We start from the raw sequence: 25361 nt of genomic DNA, 5'->3' as shown, positions 1-25361 counted from the left end.
AATCCAAGAAATAATTTCAAAAAATTTTAATGGAGAAATCTGGGTGAGTTAACAAATGGCACTGGATCAGCCAGTTAAAGCAAAAAAAAAAAAAGTCTTACAGTAGAAGTCACTACTCAAAATTATTTACAAGATGGTTCTGTATTAACTGTAGCCCTAACAAACCCAGAACAAGAAGCCACAACACTGTGGGAGGAAGACGCCAGCCAATACCTAATGCCTTCTGTTTCATAACTGTCAGGAAGTGGTTCTCCATAAGCCCAGAGCCGCTCACTCCACCCTTGAATCCAGGTCTGTCCCCTGCGCTCTAGCTGTTGGCTCCCACCTCATGGAGACTCGAGAAGCTTAAAGCAAGGTGGTCGACCCACTTGCAATGCCCCCTCTGAATGTTTGGGCTTCTGAAAAGAGAGAAAAAGCCAAGTTCTGGTCTGAAAGTCTGCTATGTAAATTCTCCTGATTAAATGCTTAAGAAAGCTCTCAGAAGAAAAATAAGACCCAAATCTCCAAAGACAAGAATTCCTTCTAACCCTTGAGATAGTTTTGGTTTCTCATCATTTAATACCTAGTTTTCTATTTGTGTCTTGTTTTTGTTTAATTTTAGTGTGGTGGTGAGTGTGTGGTTGTAGGTTTGTGTGTGTCATGGGCACATGCATGGAGTCCAGAGAACCTTCCAGAGTGAGTTCTCTCCTCTACTGTGCTTCTGCAGATGGAGATCAAGCTTAGGTGAGCAGGTTTGCATGACCAGTGCCTTTACTCACTGAGAACTCTTGCCAGTCCCTCATATTTGTAGTTTTTAATTTTTGGTTTGTTTTGAACACTTAGTCCATAACTAGTCTACTAAGTAGAGAAACTTGGGAAATGCGTTTACAATAGAGGTCTCACCCTTTGGGCCAATTAACGTTTGATCTAGAAATGCACATTGCAAGTTCCTCTCAAAGAATGCCCCCTAAAATGTGTGCATATCATGGCAATAACCTTCATGCGCAATGCTACCTCGATGTGGCACAAATTACTGAAAGATGAAATTAACTAGGCTGAAATTCTTTCCGTGGCAATTAATTAGCACAAATTAGAAACGAGACTATACGACTCTTTCCATGTTATATGCTTTGGATCATTACCATGCTAATATGAGTAATTTCCCTGGAAGATTGTCCGCCATTTCTCAAGTGTCAGAGAATGGAAGTTCCACTCCCTTAGTACCTAATCTAACCAGTGGTTTTCACTTCTTGGAAAGGAAGAAACAACTACACAGAGGGAACGCTGTTATTCTATTACAGCGGTGATCACGAAGGGGAAATGCACTTCTGGTCATTGATACTCCCAGGCCAGTTTCTCGTTTAAGTAAAGATCACGAGGCCATGGCTACAGGAGATACTGCGAGCCTTAGGGAACGCTCCAGTTTGTGAAGGGGCCTGAGCTGGCAAGTGAGGCTATGGACAATCACCGCCTGAATTCCACCACACATTGTTGTTGACAACTTTGGTGTTTTGGAGCATTCTGGAAGAGCTCAAGAGTGAGGTGCCTGACAATACTCACATGACAACATCCTCCCAGGGTTTGTGCCTCAGTTTGTAGGTGGCCAGTTGATGCTACAGAAGACATCTCTGACTGGGGACAGGATGGTGGGAAGGAGCTGTTCCGATACGGATACCACTGGGGATGGTCATATCATCCACCAACTTTAATTAATATGAAACCTCCTCAGTTTTTTGGGGAAACAAGATGACATCCCAAACAATAGGAGAGGCCAGGCAGAGGGGAGGCAATCCCTTGAGCCACAATGAGAGTCCCTGACTGTACAGAAAATGATTCTTCAAGTATCTTGTATATGGCATTGCAACAACTTGTACTTAGGAAAATGTAGAAAAGAAATTAGGTCACACATGTGAGTAGGAAAACCAGCATGTTCTACTTCACGCTGGTTTCATTCTCACTCTCCACACAAAGAGAAAGAAGAAAAAGGAAGGAATATTGATACACTTTTACCCACTTCCTTCCCTCTGGTAATTGCTCTTTTTTTTTATTATTTATTAAAGATTTCTGATTCTTCCCCACCACTGCCTCCCATTTCTCACCCCCTCCCCCAACAAGTCCCCCTCCCTCGTTAGCCCAAAGAGCATTCAAGTTTCCCTGCCCTGTGGGAAGTCCAAGGACCACCCACCTCCATCCAGGCCTAGTAAGGTGAGCATCCAAACTGCCTAGGCTCCCACAAAGCCAGTTCGTGCAGTAGTAGCAAAAACCCATTGCCATTGTTCTTGAGTTCTCAGTAATTGCTCTTATCTCTTTGCCTCTGCTAAACTCATCTTATTTTTCCAGTCTCTGTGTGTGAGATGATTATGCTTATGTGTGCTCATATGTGTGTTCAGGTGTGTACAGACATATACACATGAACCCATAGAAAACTACCGATGTGATACTAAATAACTTCCAAGGCCATGTCCAACCTTGTAGTGTATCTCTGCAGCTGGCTAAGTAGGAAAGACCCTCTCTAAGTCCAGCTGCCATGGCAGCCCACCACGTGTCCCAGGGTGGTCCTCTGGCTATCAGTCCTCCCCGGGCTTCTAGTCTGAATATGGTGCTGACCAGAAGTCACATGAGTGGCCATCATAGAAATGAAGTCTTGTCTCTAGCACCCCTCTGAACTTTCCAGCGTACTATGCCAAGAACCCAAACCTTCCAAGCCAAGCTGTGTCCCAGTCACCTGTTCTGAGCTCAGTACCTGGCTTGCTGTCAAGCCATTGTTTGGGAGAGCTTGGCAATGCACCGTAGAAGCTCTGCGGACAGCTAGAGTCTACTTACTTCCGGGTTGTTACATGACTTTTCTACACGCTGAACTGTTGAATGGGACTTAGGGAAGGACACTGAGTTAGACAGATCTCTTTAGGAAGGCCCCAGCAAGCCACACTAAAATAGAGACATTTAAGCTGCTCAAGTTCCACGTCACTAAAATCAAACTAATTTGGTTTTTGACCTTGCCAGAACCCAGGCGAGATGACAGATCAACCCTCAAATAGGCAGGTTTTATCATGTAAGGAGGGCTGGTTGACCTGGTATCAGCCATCCAGTTCTTGAATCTTTGTATTGTTTTGTTTCCTTGTTCCTGTTCAGGCTATTTTGTAAAAAAGGAAAAACTCAAATGGCACAGCGCCCTGCCCAGGAGAGATCGCCTTTCCTTCTCTCTAGATGAAAGGCTTCTGACTCACAAGTCACTGATGGTCAAAGGAAAGCACACTGTTGTACTGACAAAACGTGTGGGTGGTGGGTTCTGGGATTGTTTTGTACGTGTGTGTGTGTGTGTGTGTGTGTGTGTGTGTGTGTGTGTGATGGTGTGAAGTCGGCAGGAGTAGGCCCTCTCCTCCTTTCCCCACACAGATCCCAGGGAGCCAGCTCAGTGTACTAGCTCACTTGGCAGCGCCATTGCTTCCGAATCATCTTGCCACACTTGCTTGGGGATTTGTAAAGGAAGGGCCTACCTCGGCATCCCCCTGCCTCAGCCTCTGCTGTCCCCTTCCCTACTCAATTCCCCCACCACCCCTACTCCCATGTGCTACCACAGTACTGGATTTACAGTTTCTATCACCATCTCTTCTTGAAAATTTGTTTTTTTAACAAAGCCAATATAATAAATGTAATACTATATATTACCCTTGATTGGAAAAATGCAGTTACAAACTTAAGAGAATCATGAAATGGTACCTTGCAGCTTAAGTTTCAAGTAGTTATTTCTAAAAAAAAAAAGTTCCTACTATTAATTAGGCAATTACTATGTGAAGATTTTGGGAACTTGTTTTCAGAACATGTAAACTTACAATTTTGTTTTTTCAGAGGGCAATGCTAATTGAATTTATAACCATGTAAAGCTGCTTTTAAATGTTATTATCCAGGAAGACAGGAGGCAGCTCCTTACGTAAAATCTCGCTGCTTGTGCATGAGAAACTGATCTCAGATACCCAGACCCACATAAGAACCATGCACAGAGGTGCATAACTGGTCAGGCAGATTCCCAGGGTTTTTGACCAGCCAGTCTAGCGGAAATGACAAACTTCAGGGGCAGTGAAAGACCTTGTCTCAAAACATAAGGTGGAGTTGAAGAAAATGTTCAGTAAGTAAATGTATTTAACACCAAGCCTGATGACGTAAGCTCCATTCCTAGAATCACAGTGGAAGGGGCAAGTAAACTCCTGCACACTCCTCTGCCCTCCACCTACACACACACACACACACACACACACACACACACACACACACACAAGCAAATGGAAAGAATTAAAACCTAAGGTGGAAAATGATGGAAGACGACACCTGAAGTCAACCTCTGGCCTCGACATATACACACAGGCAAGCAACACCTGTACACACACATACACACACACGCACACACACTATCATCCAGGTAAAGTCATCTAAGATTTATCTGTATCATTATAAATTTATTGATTCCTATAATTTGCTCCAGGTCCCAGAACATACATTTTTCTACTTTCCATCTTAATTCTCTCTCTCTCTCTCTCTACAAAGCAAACACAACAGAAGTTTCTGGAAATATGATATATGGAACTATTAAATAGTAAAGCAGCTCATGTTTCTCCTAACTCAGAATTTGGCTATAGTTAGCAAAACTGGAAATCTAGAAACCACATATTAAGCAGATTCTTGTTCTGTAAACAAAACTCACTTGCAATAAGCTACATGTGATACTCAAATTTGCTTGATCACAATAGAGGTGTTTAAAAATACATGACTGGAATTCGCATTTGCAGTTTGCAGATGGAACAATAAAGACACTCTGGATCAATAATTAATATGTGACTGAAACCCATGGAGAAGGAGGCAGCAAGCTTTGGAGAGCTGCCCTCTTTATCTGCCAAGTTAAGATCATTTTTGCTCAAAGAGCAATGTGGGAAACTGGGTAGAGTTTACAAGAAAGAGACCTGAGATGGAAGATGAAGAGATGCTCCCTCCTCTGTCAAGTCATTGGTTTGGATTACAGTAGCCCTCAAAGGCAACAACTGATTTATTAATCATCCCATTGGCTTATTACAGTACCAGATACAACAGGCACTCTGAGCAGGAGCATACAGACGATTGTGAAGGCAAACGTCCTACACTGTATGCATCAGGTAGTCCTAGATGTCCAGTCCAGCCTTGAGAAGGCCCCAGACAGTTCAATCAGCCACACATAAATTCTCTGACTGCAGGTGACTGCAAGTAACTTCCCCATCTCACAGTCTCTGTTAGCCCAGTCGGCATCAGCTAGCAGAAGCATTTGCACCAAAAATCAATGCCCACTATATGGACAATGCCAAATGCCAAATTCCTTAAAATATAGAGCCTAGTCTCATTTCTTATAAGACAATGACTTAGGGCTAAGACAAAGCTACACATTCCACAGGAGGCCCAGAGGGTGGTGGCTGCCCAGTCCCGCAGCACAGCAGGTCCTGATGGTGGTCCAGGCCTGACAATCAAACCCAGATGACTGAGGGTAAGACCAGCCCTCAATAACGGCCTTCCACTACTGCTCCCTAGCCATATGGCTATGAACTGGTGACGTGATGTCTGGAAGCCTCAGCTGTGGCAGGATGGAAATAAGAATGTTTGCCTGGGACAGAGTGACTAGCCAAGGTACTAGAGTATATAGACTCTCTGAGTACATCCCCTACTGACAATGTCATCTGGGAACCAGTAGGAAGCACAAATGTCTAGGCCCACTGAGACATGCTTAATCATAGATGGAGGCAAGGAGTTGGGTATCCGAGCCATCTGCATTTTAGCAGGCCCTCTGGTGAGTCACAGAAAGCTTGAGGGCTGTTGAGTAGCTGGAAGCCTTGTTAGCATTGTTACAGACAACTTTTCCTCTCTACGGTGCAGACAGCACAGTGTTCTCCTTCCGTGTGCAGTGGTGAGGACAGCCATCACAATAATAGGGGTGAGTCAAGCAGAAATTGTTCTATCTAGGCCATCTGGAAGGGGGGCAAGGAGCAGGAGATGCCCTAACTCATAGTTTAGAGCTCATATGACTAACTCGGAAAAGTATTACTTTTGTAGCCATTCGGGACATTGAAACATTAAAATGAGCTTTGCAGAAAGAGAGTTTTATTTTACATTTATCATAATAGAATTTTCTGTTGCGCATCTATAAAAGTTCAGTCACTTATAATGGATTGAGGGGTCAGCTCTGACAAGAGAGTGTTAACAAGAATACCTGGATTCCAAAAAGAAGCCACGGAATCCTGAAATTCTGGCTCATCTTCTTATTCTGAGAATAAGCAGTCACCTAACACAGACCTCTGTATGACTAGGACCCAAGCCTATGCCTTGAAAAACCCAATGGATGTCACATACTTGGTCTTAACACCAGGAGGTTCTAGAATGACACTGCCTCCCATCAGTACCCTGGCCAAGAGGGTTTAGTCCTCCTGCTACCCAATGCTTACACACTAGCCATGTGCCTGCCCACTCACTCTTTGACCCATCCCTGCCCTTGATCTAACAACTATCTCTTCCAGACTCAACTGTAACTAGCTCCAGCCATATTCATCGTAATACTAGAAGAAGAGAGGTAGGAAGAAGCTGAACACCCTGCCCCCTTCTCTCTCTGCTGTAGATGATTTTACCAGTGCTGGTGCTAAGGCTGGAATGTCAAGTCTAGGCATGCGCAACTTCGTCCATGATACATTTCCTGAGGGCAGGATATCGCTAAGAGGTGATCCGTTCAGTGCCCTCACGAATGAGTCCATGGCATTACCACAGGAGTCTGTTTAGTTTCCGCCCTCTTTTTCATTATGGCATACTAGGTAGCTCCCTGACTTTGGATTTTCTGGACACCAGAGACAATCAACTAAATCATGCCCATTATAAGTCACCCAAGCACAAAGACACTAAGACAGGTGGCTTTGGATTTCTGTGACTCCATTTTTATCAGACATCTTCTGTCTGTGGTTCCAGGTACTTCTGGGAGCTGCGGCCCAGATCCTGTTCTTGTTCTCCAGTTACATCAACATCCCTCCTTTGTTCCGCCATCCTTTGTGGTGTTGAGAGTTCAGTTGCTAATCTCTGAATGACCTCATCTTCTCCTATTTGGCTTTTCACGTCTTCCAAAGAGCTTCATATCTAAGTCCTTGTCTTAAAGTGCTCGCTTGATTCCACAGGCCGTGACTCATCAGCCTCCTCTCATGTATTCGGTCTTGACCATAGCCTGTCTGTTTCCAGCTGACCAGGCTCTCTGCTGAAGGCTTTTCTTTAATGTCTTCTCCTCCAGGGAGCTGCTGCTCACATCTTGATCCTCAGTTAACACAATGAACCCTGCAACGATGCTCCACTACCAGCTCAAGCCCTGACCATGCACACACCATTCTTCCGGGACTAGGTGGTCCCTGAGGTATCTGCCATTCACTTCACCTTCAACATGGTATATGCCATTGTCTACACGAATCAGGTGGGAGAAAAGTTAAAATCCTTAAGTAACTGGCGCTAAACCCACCTGATATTTTCGCAACTCTATTTCCTTTTGGCTATAGAGACACAACAGATGCAGAAACGAGAGTCAGAACACAGTGTTCCAGAAAATGACTATGTTTTGGGCAACTGCCCACATGGGTGCAGTGAGGACAGGATAATGACTTCTTGTTTTGTAGGCAGATTGACCCCATGCCATTTCAAAAGACTTGCATTTCAAAAGAAATCACTGAATTATCCTTAACGACTAATCTTAGAACATTTGACTCTTAATTAATGTTTTAAAAGTTAAAGAAAAATAAAGAAACAGCCTGTAATGAAGACTCTGGTACTACTGACTTGGGATTGGAGCCAACATGAAAGGGCAAAGACGCTCCTAAGCACATAGCAGTATATTCATACATGTGTCCTTCTGCACTGAGGCTTCTGGGAATGCCCAGCTAGTGCTCATGGGAGCTGACAGACTTGTGGACAGCAGGGCACCTGTGAATGCTAAGTGAACTGAAACAAGTGATTAACCACTTCACCGGGGCTTTAGAATTCTTCCATTCCCGATCTTTCCTTACAGAAACTCCGGCAGGTATCTTAAGAAAAAGCACATTAGTAAAAATAAAAAATAAAAGACAGAAAGGGGCTAGCTCTGTACAGATTTGAAGGTCGCTTTCCAAAATATCCACCATACGAGTATCCAAGTGAGCCAAGAGTTTGTGCTAGGATGCCTGGGCATGAACAAGGGCACACAAAGTTACCAGGTCTGCAAAAGAATTACAAAGCGCCCCAAGATGCCAGAAAGGTACCCTGGGGTCAGCATGGGCTGCTTACCTAAAGCCTGCTGTTCCTTTCCTTATATTTGTATGCTGAGAAATTCTATTATTTCAATACTAACTGTGGTGATGTAGGACCCCCCCCCAAGCCCTCTCTATACAGTGTGAACTACAGAACACTTTAAAGATATGATCAGTTTCCCAAAACTCTTCATTTAATTCCAAGCTTCCACACAACAAGCAGCAATTGGAATCACTGACTTTGAATTTGATTTCTGTTATTTTTTCCATTCATGGGTCCGGAATGGGAAGGCAGCAGGGCCAGAGTCTGTGTTACTTGCAGTGCCTTTGTTTTCCTTGAACTGAAAACCAACAAGGGGAAAACAGAGCAGAAGTCATTCTGGTTCCTTTCTCCAGTTTGCACTAACTCCTCCCTCCTGGCTTCAGTTTCTCTCCTTATAAAGTGAGGAGGTTAGTTTGAATGACGTCACTAGGACTTGCTGGCCAGTCACCTTAGCCTACCTGGAAAGTTCCAGACTAATAAGGGACCCTGTCTCAAAAAACAAGATGGAAGGCTCCGAAAGAAGGACAATCAGCATTACCTCTGGCTCTACCTGCACCTATATACAGGTACACCAGCTCGCACAAAAACATAAACATGATAAACAAACAAACAAGCAAACAAATAGCACACTGATTCCACAATAAGTCAAGTAATGCAGGTTTACATTAGGATATGTCAGGAGTATGATAAAGTAAAACAACTAACTTTTAGACTCCTGGTATTTTAAAAGCTGCGTTGCAGTTTGGGGTAGAGATTGTGAATTACAGCGTCAAGACAGGAATGTAGGAGATGTGGGATTGCCTCCAAAACTTACTGAGATTTCACACAATATAATGCACCATATTTCATATTTTAAAAATATGTGGAGTCAAAGACTTTTTCTTTTGCTAGAGAAATTTCAGCAATATTTCTAAATGATTTTTCTGCCAACGTTTGAGATACCACAAAAGCATTATACTGGAAAAGACTTCATCCTGTCATAAAGCCATTAGCAATGATGAAAAATGATGGCATTCTTATGCTTCATTTATAGTTTCTTAATAAAATAAAAAATGAACAGGAAAACAATCTGAACTTAAAATTTTCAAGATCTTAAAAATACAAAATCGGTAGAAAAAAACGTTTGTGTAGACCCAGGCTTTATTTTTAATGTTCCCAATTCACTGCCACAAGCAAATGTTGAGTTTTCTTTCCCCCCCAAAAAAATCAGAGATTTAGTCATCTTGTGGCCCAAATCACTGTCATAGAGAATCTGGAGACTCACAACAGGAAATAAGCATGTCCCCAACCCAAATTACAGTTCACACAGTTGATCTTACAAATAACCCATGTATTTTTAGTAAAGGAAGACACTGAGTGTCCTGGTTTTAAGTCAGTACCCTAACTTAATCCAACAGACTATTCTTTCTAAGAAATTCAGTTTAGGAACAGAAGAATTAGGTCTGGGAGAGAAAAATTGCATCATTTGCTCAGTGTTTACTATGAGCAGAGCTTGTGGACCAAGTCACATAATCCAGGCTATTTTATAGGTACTTACAGACGAAAAGAGCAAACCGTTCCATAAAATACGCTATTGGTGAAATGCAAGAAATAGTAAGTACAACTGAGAGTGAAATATTTTATACTATAGGACAGATGAAGAATGGGCTTTGGAGGTGGACAACGTCTCAGTTAGCTGGGGTTCAAAGTTGTCAAATTTTAATAGCTCACCTTAAAAACCGCCCTTGGCTGGCAGCCTCCCCCAGCAGGTGATAGATGAGTCTGGTATGTAGTCTATTGGCCACTGCTTTAAACCATTATGAAAATCATCCGGTAGTCATTCATCCACCTAATATTCGTGTTCCTTCAGCCATTCTTTCTAGGAATCTTTATGTATGTCATGTGACACAAGCTTCATGGAAGCATGAGGACATGCAGGGGACAAGTAGGGTGCCCACAACAGTGGTATGCCAGGACTCACTGTCCACTATGAAGAGTAACATTTAACATGCAGCCAGAACAGAGCATATAAACCACCATGAGTCCAGCTGTCCCACCCACATGTGCTGAAAGCAGGCTCTTGGAGAAAATGTTTATCACCCATGTTCACTATAGTGCTGCTCACAACACCAAAAGGTGGAAACAAGCCAGGTCTCTATTAATAAAGGACAAAAAGTAGCGTGGACACACAACAACATATTATTTACCCTTATCAAGGAAAGATATTCTGAGACATGTTACAATGATGATACATTATGATGAACGAAATAAAACAGTTAATAAAAGGTAAATGCCGGGAGATCCCACTTACACAAGACACCATGAACACTCACCGAGAGACCAAGTAGAATGGTGGTTGCCGGGAGCTGGGGGTGGGAAAGAGGGAATTATTGCTGAATGGGAACAGAGTCTCAGCTTTGCAGGACAGAGCCTTCTAGAGACTGGGTGGTAATGATCACTGGACAGCGTGACTATATAGTATGCCATGAACTCTCTACTAACCTGGTGAATGTTAAAGGCATTTTATCACATTTATGAAAAGCTGTGGTAGATATAATTTATTTTAAAATAGTAAATGAGGCAAAACAAGATTAAATCCTTTTTTCTCTATGATAAATCACTGATAGCACATCTGAACTTAGAAATGAACCTTTCTACTTCCGAGCTGTGATATTTCACTCAGACTCATAGCAGGTTCGCAGTCTACTCTGACAGAACTTGAGGGTAGCAAGTCCTGATGCTCTGTTACCATGATGCTCTTCTGGGAATATAAGCTCAGTGTGCCACTCTTTCCTGTCCATAAACCACCTCCTCCTCTGCCTCTCAAGACGGTTCAAGTGCAGGTGTCTGCTTCGGAGTTCATGGCCTCCACTTGATCCCCAAGCCTCACACAGTGGCAAGAAAGAACTGACTCCCCAAAGTTGCCATGCACATGTCCCTCTTCCACATGTGGTTACATGTGCACAAGCACACAACATAAACACAAAGTGTTAAATTAAGCAAAGCAGGTGAAATTTCTTGAAACCCGAAGGTAGTTTTGCTGCAGTGAGGAGTGGCTGTGGCCCGAAGGCAGTAGGCCAGTGGTTGCTGTTCTGATGATGTCTGCTAGCCCTTTGAGGGACAGGACATTTATATTTTTGAAAGGAAAAAAGTTCCTGAAATAAAATTACCTTTAACAAGAAGGACTGAGAATGAAGCCAGGCATGGTGGCACACTCCTTTAATCCCAGCAGTCTGGGAGGCAGAGGCAGGTGGATTTCTGAATTTTGGGCCAGCCTGGTCTAAAACATGAGTTCCAGGACAGCAAGGGCTATAACAGAAAAACACGTCTCAAAAAAAAAAAAAACCGAAAAAAAGAAAGGAAGGAAGAGAAAAAGAAAGAGGAGGAGGAGAATGACACTGGGCTTTCAATCTGGAGGGCATGGGACCTTACTTTAGGCACTATATGTCAATGTAAAAAACACAAAGACTAATAAGGACTATACAAGCTACTACTACTACTGCTACTAACACACACACAGACACACACACTAATCTAATCTTCATACCACTTTGTTGACACTGCCCAGTGCTGAATGACAATTCATTTTCTACCAAGTCCTAAATGGTCAGAGACTACTTTGAACTGAGCCCCAGCGTCTCCCCTCAACATGAGGATGGAAACATACGTTTGAGAGTGCAGTTGCAAATAAACTCAGACATGGAAATTGTGCGGGTTTTTTTTATCAAATAAAAATGGTTTGCTCTCCACTAATCCTATAGGACACACACAGATAAATGAGGGCGTGCACGAATGACAGCTGGGGAGTTATTTGTAGGCCTTATTTTTGACTATGAACACATCGACCCTTCTCCATTTAACGATTAGCTCGTTAAAATTAAGGAGAATGCTGTCTCATGCTCTAAAGAGATTCTGCCAGAGGGCTAAGAACTGTCGCCCTGCAGAATAGGACAAAATCTTGGCTTAGTGCATACTGCTGTTGTCAAAGCATAAATTCCTCTACATCCTCCAAGGAAGTGTTACTTCCTAAGAGGAAAGTGGCAGTGTTGACAAATGGATCCTCAGGGAGCAGTTGAGGCCCTGCAGTGCAGGCAGCCACGGAGCCGGGAGATGCAGGTGCTAAAATCAGAAGCTGGAAGGCACTGAATCAGCTTTAAAGCAGTGTCTTTTCCTGCCTGGAGTCCACAACACACCCAAAAGCTCCTCAGTTTAGCCTTGGAGAAGTCATTTTAACTGGGATGAGTAAAGAGCAGTCGCCAGTGTCAGCAGTAGGCCACATTGAGGTTGAGGTCTCCCCCAGAGCATGCAGCCCCAGCAAAAGCACTGTGAGGCTAAGTTCCCCTTCCTCTCAATACAAGCACAGTCTATAGGCTAAAAATATTCCACAAAAGGCAAACTTGCAGCCCCAAAGATGTATGGAAAAACAGGAAGGAGGAGGCAGGAGAAATCTTATCAGTACCAACGGGACCTTTCAATAGCAGGTCACTGACGTTTTCCCACCAGGAAACCAGAGGGCATCTCAAGAGGAAGCCTCAAAAGGTCAAATGGGATTTCAGAACAACAGTATCAATGAAAACATTGGTGCTGAGTCCAGGAAATTCTTATTTGGTTGACAGATCAAGTGGTTCTATATCTAAAAACACTATATGGTGTGGGAAGTCCTTCTGTCTATGTGCTTCTTTTATTGGTTAATGAATAAAGCTGTTTTGGCCAGTGGCTTAGCAGAATAGAATTAGGAGGAGGAAACTAAACCTAATTTTGGGAGAAAGAAAGCAGAGTCAAGAGACGCCACCAGAACAGACATGCCGAAACCTTGCCAGTAAGCCACAGCCACGTGGCGATACACAGTTTAAATGAAATGGGTTAAATTAAGATATAAGAGTTATTCAATAAGAAGCTAGAGCTAGTGGGCCAAGCAGTTATTTAATCAATACAGTTTCTGTGTGGTTATTTTGGGGCTGAGCATCCGGGAACAAACAAGTGGTCTTCCTACAACTATAGAATTAAGAGTAGCAAATTTAATCAAAATGAATAACTCAGGGACCCAATAAAGTAACAATAGGTCACCTATGACCCATCATTTCCTTTAACGTTGCGCAGTGTAAAATAATGACCTGCATGTTCGATAGGTCAGAAGTAGGAGAAGGTATGTTTCTAATGCATGTATCAGAGTTAGGAGTCATTTTGAACTTTGGGCAATGATCCAAGGCAGATGAGTGACCATGGACATGGCTCAGCAGCTTAAAAGTCTACTGAACAAGCATGAATTCAAATCCCTAGCACTCTCCCAAAACCAAGGTGCAGTAGGGGGAGTAGAAACAGGAGGATCCCTTGAGTTCACTCTCAGCGAGCTTAATCAAACCAATGTTTGTAAGATTTAGTGACAACCTAGTTTCAAAATATAACATGAAAGCAGTAAATGGAGATACCTGCTTTCAAACTCTGACCTCCACATAAATCCAAATACCCACAAGAATACATGTCTCACACACACACACACACACATCCTCCACACATGCCCAAATCCCCGCATGAACACATATGCAACATACACATACACACACATTCACAGAATAGGGATCATTCACATGTTTGTTGGGACGGGGCTCTGCAATGATCATAAAACCATTCTACATCTAAAAGAAGGCCCTATTAATAATAGAACTACTACTGTGAGTACAAATGAGACCGCCTCAGACAGCACGTAGAGACGCCCTCACAGGGTCCTCTACAAACACAACCAACAGTGGAGAGCAAGACAAACTCAACTAACATGATTTTAGAGATCTCAAAATTATCTTCAAACCATGCAAGATGTAAATGACACAGAGCCTGCGATGGCTAAACTTGACTCAATCTGGAATCGACTAAAAGGCAAACAGGCGGGCACTCCTGTGAGGGGTTTTCTTAATGACATCATTTGAAGTGGGGAGACCCACCTTAAACGTGGGTGGCAACTTCCAGCGGCATCTCTGATAAAAGGAGATAGAAGGAAAATGTGCTTTTTGCCTCCTTGCCTTTCTCGCTTGATGAGAACTTCTTCTACTCTGTTGTTGCATTCCTTTGCTGATAACAGATCCCAGCTTCTTCCGGTTTCCGGTGTAGATTAAAGGCACTGGATTGTGGCTGCTAAGGCACCCAGCCTTGCAGAGTAAGCAACTACTGGATTCTTGGCCTTTCCAGTGCGAGACAGCGTTTGTTAGACTGTATTATGTAAGCAATCTAATTTAATGACTATTAATCCTATCGGTTTTATTCCTCTAAGAACCCTAATATAGATTGTGGCACCAGAAATGGGGTGAGACTGCCCTGAGAACCTAAGGCATTGGGGCTGTTTTGTTAAAGGAATCTGGAAGGGTTGGGTTCATTGAGCTAGCAAATCTTTGAGCTACAGGAAGGAGGATGTAATGAAACGGTCTAATGGGAGTCTGAAGACAGTAATGCTGGGGGAAGGAAGGACAATGGAAGGAGGTCTAACTCACAATGCTTCAAAGAACAAGGACTCCATCAGGAACTTGGGTAGGAGCCATTAGTGGGAAGTGTCAGCCAAGAATCTGGCCTCATCCTGACCATATTGTGAGATGCTATGTGAAGGTAAATTTAAAGACAGTGAACTGATCTGTCTGACAGAAGAAACTGTAAGGCAGAATGGTTTTCAAGCTGGTGCTGAAGAAGCAATTTTAATTCATGGTCAGTTCAACACCATTGTAAAGGGGCCCGTGTTACACTTCCACGGTTGGCCTGTGTTTCCTCGGGATCAACACACAAAAGCTGATACAGCTGTGGTGGAGCAGCTACATCTCAGTCTCCAAGTCCAACTTGGCAATATCTCAAGAGTCATCCATGTAGAACTGGTTTTGAAGGAATGAAGGTTCTCAGATTGAAGGGGTCATGAAGAACAACTGAGGACAGACACTCAGTGACAGGGCTGAAGTCTCTACAAAGAGACCCTGAGAGGCTATTCATGAAGGGGTGAAGGTGAGACCTAAACTGCAGAGGAGACCCCAGACTATTAGAGATGTCAGAACCATGAGCACCCATCAAAGTAAAGTTCTCTTTACTTGAGTTGAGGAACAGAGCCAACCTGGCCTCAAGAGAGAAACTGTGGATGCTATCAGTGGCCTAGCTGGAGGAATATGGCTATCCCTGCTGTTTGTAGCACAGATTACAACCCGAGATGCTCTGCCTGGAGACAGGATTTGGTGTTTACCCTGCCAGAGTTTGGTTTTGCACTGGTAGGATTGTTTTATCCCAAATTTTCCCTCTTAAAATCAGAATGTTTACTCTTGAAATCAGAATGTAATGTACCAGTATGTGTTATTGTGCATCAGAAGTATAAAATATAGCTTTTATTGCATAGGAGCTTGTAGTGAAAAGACTTTACCTCAGTGAACTGAACCAGTACTCTCCTATGATGCTTTTGTCAGGGTATTTTAACCACAGCCAACAAAAAAGAAAACTAACAGAACTTCCAGAGCTCTGGTACTGTGGAGAGATCAGATAAGCAGAGAGGGGAGATGAGGAAGAAGAAAGCAGGCCACCTCGGCTCTGAAGTCACAGTCCGCTCTTTGACTTCTATGACATTTTGTTTGGTTTAGTTTGGTACTGGAGACAGAGCCTAGAGCCCATGCTAGGCAAGTGTTTGTCACAGAACTAATATTATCTTAGTCCTTAATTTTAGATCTTAACAGTTGAATGATGAAGTGGTTTGCTCCAAACAAGGTACCTGCATATGAGCTCCTCTGCATCTACTCCTCCCTCGTCCTGCACAAGGACAAGGTGAGGGTCACGAGGACAGGATCAATGCCCTCATCAGAGCAGCTGGCATCAGTGTTGAACCATTCTGGACTGGCTTGTTTGCAAAGGCCCTGGCCAGTGTCAACATTGGGAACCTCATCTGCAATATACAGGCTGGTGGGCCTGCTCCAGCAGCTGGAATCGCGCCAGCAGGAGGTCCTGCCCCCTCTACCGCTGCTGCCCCAGTGAGGAGAAGGAGGTAGAAGCAAAGAAGGAAGAATCTGAGCAATCTGATGATGACATGGGCTTTGGCCTTTTTTACTAAACCTTTTGTTAACTTGTCCAATAAAACCTGTTTTTTTTTTAAAGCACTTCTTTCTGTAATTTGTCCTCAATACGATAGTGTTGAGGGGTGCCTGGGCCATGTGGCTTTGCTGTCGTAAAAAGATTCATGTTTTCCTCATGAGAGTTAGTTAGTTCTCTTGGGGAGGGTTCTGCTACTAAAAGAGCAGATTGCAAGATGACCACATAGCTCAGCTAGTGAAGGTGCTTGCCCTCAAAACCATCTATCTGAAGTCAGTCTCGGGAATCCTTGAGGTAGAGGGAACAACTGATTCCCAAATGTTGTGTTCTGACCTCCATCCAAGTATCATGGCACTTACCACATATACATAATCAATCAATAAATCAATCAACAAATAAATAAATAATGTTTATTAAAAATTAAAAAGCATGTTCTTATGAGTTCAACTCCTCAGCTTGTTTGTGACCCCTTTGCCCTTCACATAATTATAATCCAGATGCGGCCCTCATCAGACGCCGGGTAGATGCCAGTACCAAGCCTTTTAACTTCCTAGATTATGAAGCAAACTAAAATTCTTTCCCAGAGAGAATGAGCACAGGAACAGCACTGAGCGGAGGGGCAGGCAAGATGCCTTCCATTCTCATGATGTCCCAAACAAAGGGGTGATATCCAATCCCATCGCATACCACATAAGCTGATGCAGACATGTTATATAGCTGCTCCGGGTTTATTTCTTCATCTATGCCTGGTCATCGCCATTCCACAGGAAAGAACAAATGGAAATATGAGAATATATTTAAAGCTAACAATGCATGCTGTTTGCATGTCATAATTCCAGCACTTAGGAATCTAAGGCAGGAGGATTACAAATTCAAGAAAAGCCTGTGTTAGGGGGAGGTACTGTGTTGCATTTATGACCGCCTATATTTTTGCTATCATTCTGTTCTCTAAGGTGTATGTGGGTTTTCATATATGTGTACACATATGTATGTGTGTGTATTTGTGGTGAAGACCAAAGGTCAATGTAGAATGTTTTCTTTCAAGGCACTCTGTACCTTATGTTTTGTGACGGGGTCTCTCATTGAACCTGGCGCTCAACAGTTTGGGTAGCTGACTTCTCAGGAATCCCCAGAGACCTTCTTGTATCCACTCCCCGGTGCTAGGACTATGGGCACATGCCACCATGCCCAGCTCTTCACATGGGTTTCAGCGCCCAAAACCCAAGCCTCATGCCTGCACCTCAAACACCTCACTGGCTAAGCCATCTGCTGTGTCCTATTTTCAATGTTTTTGAGACACTGGTAGCAAGTTTAAAAAACAGAGTGAGGGCTGGATTCAAGGAGATACTGTCTTGTGTTCCAGTGAAGGGTTTGCAGACAAGTATGTACATTTTTAAGGAGAGACGTTGGCTCCATCTTTAAATCTCTGGAAGAGGGCTTAACCTTCAGCCCAGTGTCAATTAAAGAATCTTGATGTTATTAATCATTCTCTTGTAACAAATGTTTACTTCTTCAATCATAGGTCCCTTATCCAGGGATGCATTCCAGAAATTCCTTATAGGGTGATTTCATTTTTGTAGAAACATCATAGTGTGTACTTGGACAAGCTAAGACAGCAACATCATCACTAAGGACAGAATTCTATGAGGTCATCGTCCTACACACAGCCTGTCATTCACCCACAGAACATGCTGTGGCATATAACTATACCTATCATGCTAAGCGCCATCCTCAGAGCCAGGAGTCCATACGGGAAGCAAGGACGTGTTTTCAACAGGTTCCCGCTCTGGTAAGAAGAGGAACAACTAAAACTTAGACAGGAGTTGGGGAGAAGGCTCAGTCAGTAGCACACTCACTTGAAGGTGTGGGGCTTTGAGTTCCATCTCCAGAGCCCATTAAAAAGAAACACAAAGCAATAAACTATAACCGCCACCCCTCCTCCCCAGAAGCATAGAGTTCGTTTTTGTGTGTTAACTACTCCTGAGCATGAGGCCTGTGGTGTGGTTGATAAAGGCAGCATTCCTCTGTTGGAGAAAACAGTGTTTTTGTTGTTGCTATGGTTTGGTGGCTTTGTCTTCTTGGGTTTTGTTTTATTTTGAAAGGGAAAGAGAACCTGCGCCTGTGTGTAGTGTGTGCCACCACACTTGGCTTTGTGTATTTAATTACTTGAATTACATTTATTTATTTGTAAATTTTTTCAGACATTATATTTGGGTCATCTTCTTTCACCTCCCCTATACCCTCGTGTATTCTCCCACACCTCCCTACGTACCCAACTTCAGTTCTTTGTCCCTAGTATGGAACACTAGAATCTCCTGGGTCAAAGTACACCCCAGAAAGTTCCTTACCATCCCTTTCAAAGAGTCCCCAACCTAAGCCAGGTGGAGTGCTGCATATCTTTAATCCCAGCACTCAGCAGGCAGAGGCAGGTGGATCTCTGAGTTCAAGGCCAGCCTGGTCAATAGAGCCAGTTCTAGGGCAGTCTACAAGAAGAAACTCTGTCTGAAAAAAACAAACAAACAAACAAACAAACAAAAAATATTTCCCACCCTGCACTGAAGTGATCATGGCCTTGACTCCTGTTTATTACCATCCCAGTACTAGGTTTATTCAATATTGCCCATCAAGTTCTTTGCAGGGTTATGTGTGGTGTGTGTGTGTATGTGTGTGTGGTGCACATGTATGTGTATCCTGCAACAAGGGACATTCAAGTGCCCTTGCACCTGCTGAGTATTGAAGCAGGAGGAAGGCCGGGGCAGGCAACAGAGGAGGGGACTGGGTACTTAAAGCAGCACTTCTCAAGGGACTCAGCACTCTCAGTAAGAGAGCATTGGCCCTCAATAGCTCCGTCTGCCTTAGAACGTCCTGAAGGGCTAGAGGGCTTGGTCATGGAGGACTCTTCAGGTTTCTTGTGTATGTGGAATGTTTAGCTCACGTGTCAGTCTGTAGAGGCTGGGGGATACCCTAAAATAGTTCAGAGTGAAGGCCTTCCATCTTCGAAAGACCCGTGAGAATACTCACTCAGGCCAGCAACCAGGAAAAACGTATGCTCGGAGCTTGGTTAGGTCCACAGTTGACTCAAACACCAGTTCCTTCGATTCTCACATCCCAGCCCGCAGGAGACAAGCTATGTGTTCCCCATAGCTTTGATTCCTCCTCCTTAAGGAATACTTCAGTGAAATACCCTAATTAACTAACTTAATCCACGTCCCTGGAAATGATCTGTGACTTCTGATTTGAAATAGTTTAAACCTCAAGAAAGGCAATAAATTAAGATAATTGTCTCTGTCATTCTATAAAACGCATAATTAGAAATTAACACAGCTTGACTATATATGGAGAGCAGGCAGGGTTTACAATCCATGTATCAGGAAATAATTACCCAGGGAGAGTCCATTCAGCAGGCGGCTGCGCCTGTCATCTGGCCTGTTTTATGGCACATATCATCAGGCGGTGAGATCGTCTGCAAGAAGGATGGGTCCCATAAAAGACATAGGTCAGCTTAATGATAATATACTTGGGACAGGAAGCTTGCCAAGCTTGCCACCGAGGATTCTTCAGAGGAGGGGGGAGGAGCGAGGGGTCCAGGTATCCAAGATATTTTATTTCTTTCATTTTTAGAACAATCCAGAGCAGAAAGGGCACAACACTAACACATATTAACTCCAGGGAGGGGAATATGAGTACCCAATGTCTTTCTCTGTGATTTTCTGCAGGAAACAAAAATTATGCCAGAAGAGAACGCATGTTTAGAGGGTGGGAGATGCTTCATTTAACATTTCTCACAGAATGTGTTAAATCGGGTAGGAGGCCTATAATTACGCCTTCCCAGCGCTGTTTGCCAGTTTGAGAAGTAATTCTGAACTCATCGTGAGAGTTTGTTCTGTTTTATTAATACTGGGGAACCAACTGGGGTGCTGTCAGATGCTTTCTGGGTTGTCTGTTTCGTAGCTTCCTCCCTTATTCCATTGTTATCAGGAGGAATCTTTGTCCCCGAAAAAATAGAAGACTTAAGACACTCTGCTCCTTTTCCACGGAAGCTGGCTGTGTGGCTCTGCTTCCTTCAGACCTCTGCCAGGATCTAAGAAGTTTGGAGAGAGTTTTTCTATAGTCCTTTCCCCTCTTAATGTGCACTTTCAGTATGAACAGGTAGCGGCACATTTGGCTCCTATATGCCTATAAAGGTCAGCCGGTAGCCGCCATACTAAGTCTTGCCAAGACAAGGGAAACCAAACTGTCATCCAGCAACACAGCCGAGCTCTGCTCCAGGGAATGAGAAAGAGATGAAGTGTGTAAGTCTGAAAACTCATATTTTTACCCAAAAATGTTTACCAGTTTCATAGCATCCATGGATTCTTCTCTCCTTCAAGGGGATGGGGCAGGGAAGAAGCAGAAAAAGAGGACACGGAAGGCATTTTAAGCAACTTGGTAGTAAAGTGCACGAGAGAATTGCCATGATGGGATCCAGCGGATTGAATCCTGGGTGCTGACTGGCGGGAAATAGTGTTCACTGTGGCTTCCATTTATAGAAACGAACACTGCCAAATAAAGCTTACCCTTATCTGGAAGCTTTTCAGCATAAACCCCAAATCAGCAATACCAACTCACTCAAAAATTCATATTTTTTCAGAAGCTTAATTGCCAAATATGTCATGAGCTATAAAAAGAAAGAGCATGGAGGAGAGAGGCAGCCTAGCACCACGTATATGAAGCGGCTGCCGTGCAGGGTGCTGACAGACCACACTGAGTGCTGGTGGACCAGGCTAACAACCCTGCACGCCCACGGGGACTGCTTCTCGGTTCTCTGTGTGAGGTACCATCTTCTCCAGTCCACAAAGTGGTAAGTTAACTGCATGTAGTGCTGCTGACTGCCAGACACTACCACAGGGCTCAGTTTCCAAAACTCTCATCTCTTAACCCTGATGGAGGCACCAACCCCCTGGGATGGGGAGAAAGCCATGAACACAAGGGCACGGAGTCAACAAAATGCTGAAGTTAGGGTCAAAACTCCCAAGTCCAAGAGCAAAACTCATGCTTCTTCCCTATCCTTCTCCCGCTTACTGGTGGTCCCTGAGTGTGGGTATGCCTAAAGCTGGTTGATGGAGGAGGGTCATCTGTCTATCTGTTGCTTTCATTGGTTAATTAATAAAGAAACTGCTTGACCTGATAGGTCAGAGCATTAGGAGGGTAGAGTAGACAGAACAGAATGCTGGGAAGAAGGAAAGTGAAGCAGTCGCCCTTCTTCGACCGGAGATGGATGTTTACTAGAATCTTTCCCAGTAAGCCACCACCTTGTGGTGATACACAGATTATTAGAAATGGGTTAATCCCTTCATCAGGCGATGAAAGGAGATAGAGACAGAGACCCACATAGGAGAACCGACAGAGATCTCAGGTCCAAATCAGGAGCAGAAGGAGAGAGAGCAAGGAACTCAGGACCGCGAGGGGTGCACCCACACACTGAGACAATGGGGATGTTCTATCAGGAACTCACCAAGGCCATCCGGCCTGGATCTGAAAAAGCCTGGGATAAAACCAGACTCGCTGAACATAGTGGACAATGAGGACTACTGAGAACTCAAGAACAATGGCAATGGGTTTTTGATCCTACTGCACAAACTGGCTTTGTGGGAGCCTAGGCAGTTTGGATGTTCACCTTACTAGACCTGGATGGAGGTGGGTGGTCCTTGGACTTTTCACAGGGCAGGGAAACTTGATTGCTCTTTGGGCTAATGAGGGAGAGGGACTTGATTGGGGGAGGGGGAGGAAAATGGGAGGCAGTGGCGGGGAAGAGTCAGAAATCTTTAAGAAATAAATAAAAAATTAAAAAAAAAAAGAAATGGGTTAATCAAGATGTAAGAGTTAACCAGTAAGAGGCTAGAGCTAACAGGGCAGGCAGTGTTTAAATGACTACAGTTTCTGTGTAATTATTTCGGGGCATAAGCTAGCCAGGTGGCCGGGAGCCGGGCAGCAAAAATGCGGCCCGCCGCCCTCATCACTACAGATGGTACCTGATGCAGTATGATACTTTGATACAAGTACACAAGGTGTAATGATACAAGCAAGTGAACCTGCTTGTCCATCTTTGTACATTTATTGTTTCTCTGTGGAGAGAACATTCAAAATTCCATTGTAGCCCTTTGTGGGTGGTGGAGGGAAGGGGCCATTCAACAAAGATAACACTAAGGCCTGTCTTTTGTGATACTTGCACCTGAATCTTAGCACACCTATGGTGGCTGCATGAATCATCAGTTTGTTGTCTGTCCAGCTTTTTATTCACGGTGAAGTTGGGAAGAAGACCTTTACAGCTCTGTCTGTACCCAAATTGAAGTTCCTTGCCACTGTTATTTTAGTTTCTCTACCACTATCAATCTTCTTTCTCAACTCAAATATCAAAGCTCATCCTAAAGATTACCCATCCAGGAGTGTTGGACACACATGAGCATCTGAGTTAGGATGCCCACACCCATGTGCAAAGCCAGGAACATCTGGGGATGTTTCTAATCCTACAGCTAGGCAAGAAGAGATAGAAGGATCTTTCTGGATAACAGGCCAGCCTGACTAGCCAAATTTGGGAATTTCAGGCTTGGTGAGATAGGCTATCTCACAAAGTAAGGTAAACAGCCATCGAGGAAAACACTTAATGTTTGCCTCTGGCTTATACACAAGCATACATATATGTACACAGGAACCTAATATAGATAGATAGATAGATAGATAGATAGATAGATAGATAGATAGATAGATGATATAGATATAGATATATCAGCTAGAGTGAGATAGATATATAGATAGAGATAGATAGATAGATAGATAGATAGATAGATAGATAGATAGATAGATAGAGAGATAGAGAGATAGAGAGATAGAGAGATAGATAGAGATAGAGAGATAGAGATAGATTAACACACACGTGTGTGTGGTGTATATGATATATATGTGTGACATATGTGCATACATGTGTGGTTATGTGTCTGTGTGTATATATCTCTCAGAAGAAAAGAGAGAGATAACCCGTCCATTTAAAACATTGCTCAGTCCTCACCTTTAGGGCAGCCCTCTTTCCTATATGCCCAGAGCATTGCCTGGTTACTCACTCTTCACGCAGGGCCTGTCCTTTATAGAAGATAGTCTATTTCTAAATATGTTTCACCTCGCCTAAGAGAATACAGAGTCTCCCTACTATGTCAATCTTGGTTTATTACATAAATATTATGCATTATTACCTTGTGTTTTGAACAAAGTAACTTATCCTGGAATAATAGCAGATTTTTTTTAAAGGATTGATATTTCACATTTACAGTTTCCTACATTCTCATCCCACACCTAGTGCCCAAATAGCACTGAAAATAAAGATTAAATGGACCCTCTTATGTCATTCAGCAGCAGCACGCAGTCATAATTATATGCAATTAAAGGTCAGCAGCCCTGCATCAGATCTTCCATTCTCCTCTCAGTAGCCTTGTGTCCCCAAGCACATGACTGACACCTCTGAGCTTCAGTGGGGATGAACTGAGAGGACAATAACAATTCACGGGATTGCTGAAAAGATGAATTGAGATAATGTACGTGCTAAGCACTGTGAAGAGGTTGGCTTTTTTGCATAAGTATCACTTGAAAATAATTGCTTCTGGCAGAGAGAAGGGAAGGGATTCGTGTTCACTGAGTGCCATGTACCGGGCTCAGTGTTCCTACATTGTCTACCCATGTTAAACCTGTAACTTAAAAGGTTACCAAGAGAGATGGGAACCCAGAGACAGGCCGAGGCTGGAAATACCTGCCTGGCCTCCAGACACCATTCTGTGAGTGCATTTGAACATGTACTTTTAATTTAAATCTTGGCATTTTGGTTTATTCTTGTCATTGCTGCTGTTGTTGTCTGAGGCAGAGTCACACATATCCCATGCCATCCTCAAACACATTACGTAGCTGAATTGTATGTACCTCGAATTGGGCGTATCACCGCCCAGGTTCCATGACGTCAGGGACTAAACCAGGACTTTATGCCAAGCAGCTCTCTGCCCACTGAACTACATCCAAGCCCTGTGTTTATACAACTGCAGCGATCTGTCCCATCAGAACACCAAGAGCAGCTCACCGCTCTGAACTTCCCTTGTGCACCGACATTGTATGGTTTGGGAATGAGGCTAGGCCCACACAGTGAACACACTTAAGTCAGGCTCTTAGTCCCCAGGACCCGAGTCCCTGAGCCAGTTCAGCCAGAGTCCCAGTAACTTATGTAGTGACCATACTGTTACAATTTGATTTCCGGCCCCAGTCAAACACAGCCTGATACGAGACAGGCACCAAGCATTCCTATGACCAAGAAGCCCGACAGGTGTGCCCATTCACACATCTGCTAGGGCCACCCTCCCATGCCAAGGCTTGCACTTGACGGTGCATGTCTGCACACCTTCCCCTTGGAATGCTAGAGCTCACTGCCGAGAGTTCTAATCTGCCATGTCTAAAGGTCTGAAGCAACATGCTTCCTATCTTATATCCACTTCCTGTTTAAAGAGTAGACACCTAAGACTGAGGTTAAAACCGGTGTGTACAGTCCCCACCCTGTGTCCACACGAAATGCGTGGCTACTGTGGCGTAAGAACCAGATGGCGAACCACTTTCTTTCTTTTATTCCTACAATCTATGTGCTGCTTCTATTCCGTGTGCAGCCACCATTACATGGGATGTTTAGTAAACCCCAGAACCAACCCTTCTGACCATGTCAGCTTATTTACCTGAAAATATCCAGGCTACTTGGCCATCTCTAAACTTACCCAACTCCTCTCGTGACTTGCCACCCCACCTCACCCCACCTCACCCCACTCTTAAGGCCACACAGTACCTGTTTTAGTTACATTTCTATTGCTGTAATAAATACCATGACCATGTTGTAAAGCAACGTGGAGAAAAAGGGCTTATTTGACTTCATAGATTATAGTTCCTTATGGAGGAAGTTCAGGGTGGGAACTGGAGGCCGGACTGGAGCAGAGGCCATAAAGGAACACGGCTTATTGACTTGCTGCCCGTAGCTTGCTGAGTTTGCTTTTTTACCC

General features: G+C 43.7%; 1 protein-coding gene and 1 pseudogene across 3 annotated transcripts in view; one reads left to right on the top strand and one right to left on the bottom strand.

The window, feature by feature from the left end:
• Csgalnact1 (chondroitin sulfate N-acetylgalactosaminyltransferase 1) overlaps window positions 1-25361 on the bottom strand; it is a 319461-nt gene that overhangs the window by 255813 nt on the left and 38287 nt on the right. The gene's annotated exons all lie outside the window — the stretch shown is intronic.
• Window positions 15964-16327, top strand: LOC126491321 (60S acidic ribosomal protein P1-like; annotated as a pseudogene).

The sequence above is a fragment of the Alexandromys fortis genome, unplaced genomic scaffold (genome assembly GCF_014885135.2).
Source record: "Alexandromys fortis isolate MF-2015 unplaced genomic scaffold, M_Fortis_MF-2015_v1.1 scaffold_261, whole genome shotgun sequence".
NCBI lineage: Eukaryota > Metazoa > Chordata > Mammalia > Rodentia > Cricetidae > Alexandromys > Alexandromys fortis.
The sequence above is the reverse complement of the archived record's forward strand: the minus strand, read 5'-3'. Positions and strand labels throughout refer to the sequence as shown.